Here is a 7500-nt window from a genome sequence, read left to right as displayed (position 1 = left end):
TAACTTCACCAGAGTTTGCACGTGCAAATTTAACTACTTGCCTGTACTAACCTCCGACAAGATGATCTTGTGTGACGTCTCGATAGATTCCCCTCGTCCCTTCGTCCCAGATACTCATAGACGAGCTGTTGTACTCTAAGTCCAGCATAATGTATCGAATCCTGGAGCCTCAGTATCAGTGAAACTCATTACGGTTAGATTCTTCTGGCCAAATATGAGGCATGACATCACTGGCTGGTCTCGTTCTTGCCTCTACTGTCAAAGGTTGAAGGTGCACCCCTCAGCACATTCAGCACACCAGACACTCGCTTCCGCCATAATCACATTGATCTTGTTGGACCTGGCCTGTCAGTCAAGGATATACTTACATTCTTACTTGCATTGATCGTTTCACTCGTTGACCCGAAGCCATTCCTCTAATTGATATTTCTGCTTACTCTGTAGCACGAGCCTTGGATATCACGCTACAGTGTTCATATCACCATCACTACAGACCGTGGTAGGCAGTTCGAGTCCCACCTTTTCTTGGAACTTACTAAGATCATCGGTGCCCAACGGGTCCGTACTACAAGCTACCATCCTGCATCCAATGGAATAGTGGAGCGCTTCCATCGGCAGTTGAAAGCCGGGTTTCATGCTTACTCTGATAATCAACGGTGGTTCGAGTACCTCCCCATAGTACTTGTCGGCATTCGGACTTCATTGGGCTGGTACTTGCCCCAGCAAACCTTCCGACTCAGGATCCCGCTCTTTATAGGAACCGCTTTCGTACTTATCTTCAAGCCCAGCCACCAATGAACACTTGGCATCAAATCGTGAAACCTGCGGTCCCGAGGGATATGGCCTCGTAAACCCACGTTTTCGTCAGAAACGACGTCGTGAGAAGTCTTTTCACTCAACCTTACTCAGGACCTTATTGTTTTCTTTCTCGTTCTAACAAATATTTCACGATTGACTGCAATGGTTCCAGAGACACTGTCTCTGTTGATAAACTTAAAAGATCCCATACAGATGCTTATACCCCGGAGCCTCATATACCCACCCCAACATACACACCGCTCCACACACGCCATCTCCACTTCCACCAACACACGGAACGACAACCCGCAGTGGTCGTCGAGACCACTGGCCCAAGAGATTTTGTAACTACATTTATATATAAAAACTGGCCTTCAGTACCTGCTATTTTCTTATATTTGTACTTGCCTTTTCTTACATTTGTTGTATTGTTTATTTTTCTTCTGGATGCATTCATGGTGTTTTTCCCTTGTTTGGACATTTGGTTTGGCATTTTCTCAACCAAAATGTTCCCTTACCTAGAAGAATGGAAAACCCGCTTTTTCAGCTTCTTTTCATTTTTGGCTTCGAGGACGAAATTTCCTTTTTTTTTCAAAGTTCATCTCACAATTACAGAAATACTTGAAACGATTTTTTGAAGAACATACCTGTTCAAGGACACTCAAATTCTCCTTAATGTCTGCACCAAGCAATACTAATTATGTGAAATCAATTTAAACTTTTGAAGCAATAACGCGTAAGGCCGAGATGCACACATTGGTATATTTGACATAAGACAGTCCGGTATAATTTGGTCTAGTCTGCATGTTTCCAGAAATGATAAATGTACTACATAATACATATGAAGCACAAGATTTAATAGTTCTAATTGGTTGTAAAACTAGTACTTAGGCGTACTTTTTGCATATTACGATTAAAACACCAGTTAGTCTCAAGGGAGTGTGGAATAAGGTTGGATTGAAAATATGAATAGGAAAAATGGAGAGTGGAGTGAGATGGTCTAGATTTTTCTATGCCTTCACTGCTCGAAGGTTTTTCTTTGCTAATTGTGATACCCTTTCTGCATATGTATGTCAAGAGACTTAACATATAATATGCAAACAAACACGCATACACACACAAACACATCCACCTATACACCCACACACACACACAAGCATATACATATAATACATATACATATACTTATACATGTATGTGTCTCTATGCGTGTGCATATGTGTGTACATATGTATGTAAGTATCTATCGATATATATATATATATATATATATATATACTCACACATGAGCACATATACTATACATACATTCACATTCGAGCACATATATTATACATACATTCACACACATATATATATATATCTATGTATGTCAGTGTGCGTCTGTCTGTATCCTATAATTAATGTTGCTACATGTAAGAGAAATATAGGCGCAGGAGTGGCTGTGTGGTAAGTAGCTTGTTTACCAACCACATGGCTCCGGGTTCAGTCCCACTGCGTGGCACCTTGGGAAAGTGTCTTCTACTATAGCCTCGGGCCGACCAAAGCCTTGTGAGTGGATTTGTTAGACGGAAACTGAAAGAAGCCCGTCGTATATATGTATATATATATATATATATATATGTGTGTGTGTGTGTGTGTGTGTGTGTGTGTGTGTGTGTGTGTGTGTGTGTGTGCGTGCGTGTATGTTTGTGTGTCTGTGTTTGTCCCCCTAGCGTTGCTTGACAACCGATGCTGGTGTGTTTATGTTTGTTTTTACATGTTTGTATGAGACTGCGTTATTGTTATTAGAATACTTGCTTTAATATCACACACAGTGCTGTATTTAAAATATTAATGTAACCAAATATCTCAAATATGAACACACACACACATACACACACACGCATACACACATTCACACATACAAGTACACACATATATTACTCTTTTTCTCTTTTACACTTTTACTTGTTTCAGTCATTTGACTGCGGCCATGCTGGAGCACCGCCTTTAATCGAGCAACTCGACCCCGGGACATATTCTTTTGTAAGCCCAGTACTTATTCTATCGGTCTCTTTTGCCGAACCGCTAAGTAACGGGTACATAAACACACCAGCATCGGTTGTCAAGCAATGCTAGGGGGACAAACTCAGACACACAAACACACACAAGCATGGATATATACATATATACGACGGGCTTCTTTCAGTTTCCGTCTACCAAATCCACTCACAAGGCTTTGGTCGGCCCGAGGCTATAGTAGAAGACACTTGCCCAATGTGTCACGCAGTGGGACCGAACCCTGAACCATGTGGTTGGTAAACAAGCTACTTACCACACAGCCACTCCTACGCCTATGCCACACAGCCACTCCTGAATAAATTTATGTATATGTATATGTATGTAAATATGAGTGTGTGTGTGCGTGTGTGTATGCATGTGTATGTATATATATGAATATATGTATGCATATGCACACACACACACACACACGCACACACACATATATATATGCATACACATATTTTTGTGGAATATGTGCTCCTGGGTGTGTATATGCACTCGGTAACTGCACACAAACCAGCAGCCCTACTGATGATTTTCAAGTCATTGGCTACTGAAAACCCGGAAATACTACCTTAGACCTTGTTGGCCCTCACAATAACAGAGTATATAACCGCTATCAAGCGTAAAGTAATTGAAGGGTTTTAGTCGAAAAAAGAGACCCCTAGACTTATTCTATCGTTCTCTTTTTCTGAACCGCAAGATTACGGAGCCATAAACGCACTGCATCGGTTGTCAAGAGATGACGGGGGAACACGGACACACACATATATACATACTCATGTATATATATATATATACATACACACACACACACACACACACACACACACATACACACACACACACACACATATATATATATATATATATATATATATATATATATATATATATATATATACGACAGGCTTCTTTCAGTTTCCGCCTTCCAAATCCACTGACAGGGCTTTGGTGGGCCATTATGTGGTTGGGAAGCAAGATTCTTACCACACAGCCACGCCTGCGCCTATATATATGCGTGTGTGTGTATCGTAAATATGAGGGTAATAAATTAAAATAATTTATTACCAGTGGTTAACATGCATAAATAAAAGTCATAAGACATATTTTTAAAGATATAAGAGTGTATAAAATACGCCGTTATAACACTAGAACGAACCAAATTAATTAGTTAATCCCAAACTCGAGTTTGGGATTTATTTTTTTATTAATATTTTACAGCTAATTATTTATAGAATTATTTATAGAACTTTATCCATTTGATTTTTCTCTAAAAAATATCCCCTTCCCGGCACTGAAGCAATACTTCAAGAGTCTTATCGAAAAAACAGAGGAGTTTATTCGAAGAATGAGATAGAAAGCCTTCTTCTTTGATAGAAAGCAAAAATCTATCGGAAACAACTACGGACTTAAATCTTCCAAAAATCCACCACCTATTTCGGAATTGGAAGCCTTTGAAAAATACCTTTTCGGGCTTATTATAAAAATTAAATTCCGAAAATTCAACGACCAACTCCAGAGATATGAAGGAAAGACTTAGAGACATAAAGAATTTCGATAAGATTTTCGTAAACTCCGAAAAGACAAAAATTTTATACTCGGTTGACAAAGATGTTTATAAACGTCTACATTCGAACAGCATTACAGACACCTACAAAAAAGATAACGCAAATTTATATAAAGTGGTGAATTTGGAGGCAAGAAGAATGGCTAACAACTTTAAAGTTAGTGATAAGATACAATACTTTCCCCACGCCAATTCTTTATTACCCTAAAAGACCACAAAGCTAATTTCGATAGAAATCCTAAATGGAGACTAATTAATCCCGCTAAAACTGAAATTAAATCTACGAATTTGAAAAAATTGCAAGTCAGTGATAGACTGGTTCAAAGGCATTAGCCATAAGAATATCTGCAAATTTACGCAGTTTGATATTGTCGATTTTTACCCGTTACGTTCTGAGTTCAAATTCCGCCGAGGTCGACTTTACCTTTCATCCTTTCGGGGTCGATAAATGAAGTACCAGTTTCGGACTGGGGTCGATGAAATCGACTTGGTCCCTGTGTCTGTCCTTGTTTGTCTCCTCTATGTTTAGCCCCTTGTGGGCAGTAAAGAAATATTATTATTATTGTTGTTGCTGTTGTTGTTGCTGTTGCTGTTGCTGCTGTCACTGCTGCTGTTATTGTTGTTGTTGTTGTTGTTCTCGTTGTTGACATCGAAAGTTTTAACGTTGCTTAGAGAGGTCATTAAGTTTAGCCATTCGATATTCATATTCTCAATCCTTTCCTCGTTCTCAATTTTACCGACAAGGAGCGCGCTTCTTTATTAGCCATCTTTAAATAATTACAGAAAATTGCAAAGTATTTACTTTAACCGAAAGTAAAATTTTAAAAATTATTGACGCGCACTCCCTGCAAAACAGGGGGTGTTTCTACATAAAAATGCATTACATCAGAAATGTAATGGTAACAATAAAAATAAAAACACTTAGGAGGCCGAAAAGATTACAAACCCCTTTTTAACTTACGGGGCACCAAATTTCCGTGACTTCACAGTATGGCGGTCATATTATTATTGATAATAATAATAATTATAATTATTATATTATTATTATTATTATTATTATTATTATTATTATTACCAATCACAACGACAACAACAATAATAATGGTTTCAAATTTTGCCACAAGGGCAGCTATTTTGGGTGAGGGGGTAAATCAATTACATCGACCCCATTTTTCACTCGTACTTAATTTATTGACTCCGAAAGTCGACCTCGGCGAAATTTGAACTCAGAACGTAGCGACGGTGAAATGCTGTTAAGCAAAAACACTTGATGAGGTATTGACCAAAGAAGAAAGTGTCCGTCTTTAGCCCTTTCAAACACGTCCACCATACTACCATACTACCTCTTTTGCTACAGCCATTAGACAAATAACAATTACCTGCCCCTCCTGGTTAAAGGAGGCCGGCGGGGCAATCTTCACAATGAAATCAGCTGATAGCTGGATCCGTCTTACATACATAAACCCACAGGTCAGAAATGCTCGGCCACTGGACGAAGGCGTACAGAATGGTTTCGTCGCTCTAAGTGCACCTCCGTGCCTGTAAAGGTAATCCCGAACGGGCAGCGCCCCTCGGTAGCACTGCCAGCCAAGGGATTTTTGGAAGTTATCCATAGGGCCCGGTCCGAAACAGACCAGTAAGTTGAACCTCGTCGACGCCTAAAGTTTCCCGGGAACGTCGTCGCACTTTTCTCCCACTAACCCTCTATAGAACGCTAGAGTGGAACTACTACCGATCGCATTGCCCGCCTAGCAGAGAGCTGTGAGCACTTGACGGCACTCGAGGTGCCAAGCACCCTTCCTCGGTCTACGCCTAATTCAGAATCGCAGCTCAGTCACAGAGACGAGTTGTAGAAGAGCAAGTCTGACAAACGGCCACAACACCTGCTCACCGTCCAGGAAACACTGGAGATGCCGCACCCTAAGGGCATGTCAGCGCATCAGCAACCATGTATAATGCTCAGATCTCCATTCAGTGGCTGTTGACAACAGATGGAGCGCCTTACAAGTAGAACGTTACTCGTTCACAGAAAGCGGTGAGCAGGTGTGGTCACCGTTCGTCAAAAGGGACCTTCTGCAGCTTGCCTCATTGATGAAGCTACCTACAGTCCATGGTCAAGCGCAGATCAAGAAAGAGCGCTTAGCACCTGGAGTGTCGGCAAGCGCTCAAGGCCTTCTGCCAGTCGGGCAACGCGGTCATTGGAGTTCTATAGAAGATTAATGTAGGGAAAGAGCGACGACGTACTCGAGGAAACTCTGGGCATCGAGAGGTAACAACTAACTGGTCTTTTCCGGAGGACTTTCGGGCCAAGGCCTATAGATAACTTCCAGAAATCCCTGGCCTGGTAGTACTACCGGGGAGCTCTGCCGGTTTAAGGCAAGCTCTACAGACATGAAAGTGCTGTCAGACGGACCAGTCCAAGGTGTGCACAGAGCGATGAAACTGTCCTGCATGCACTCGTCCAGTGTCCACGCAATACTGACATGTGGAGCTTTGTCGAACAGCTGTTGTCACGTGCAGGACGGATCCGGTTTTCAGCCGAGTCTATTGTGAAGATCTCCCCACTGCTTTCTTTTGGCCGGGAGGGAAAGGCAGTTTTCCTCTGCCTGGTGGCTACAGCGAAAGAGGTAGTGTGATTGACGAGGTTGAAATGATTGAAGACAGACATTTTCCTCTTCGGCCGAGCCCTTCATCAACTTTTTCAGGTTCCGCTTTAATAGGAAAGTAGAGAGAGAAGAATTGCCCCCTCCCCCACTAGTAAGTTTGTTGAAAGGTGGGTGAATGTTGCGAAAATGAATCGTGTGAATTAGCCTACTTTGAATATTCGTCTGTAAGCCAGAGCAGTTGAGGGGAGGAGGCGTGCCTCCCTGGTGTGCCATTGGCATTCGGCGTGACCAGGATGTGTGGGGTACCCTGGTTGGCCTGGGGTGGACCCCCGTTGGGGAATTTTGTTGTTTAATTTTTTGTTAACTTTTTAGATTTTTTATTGTTTACAAGTTTTCTATTTTAAACCCCACTTGTCCCTTGTTTTGTATTGTCCTTAATTGTCTTTGTGTTCGACCCTTGTAGCCAATAAAGAAAGGATT

This window comes from Octopus sinensis, linkage group LG14 (assembly GCF_006345805.1).
Source record: "Octopus sinensis linkage group LG14, ASM634580v1, whole genome shotgun sequence".
Classification (NCBI taxonomy): domain Eukaryota; kingdom Metazoa; phylum Mollusca; class Cephalopoda; order Octopoda; family Octopodidae; genus Octopus; species Octopus sinensis.
This window is presented reverse-complemented; position numbering follows the sequence as displayed.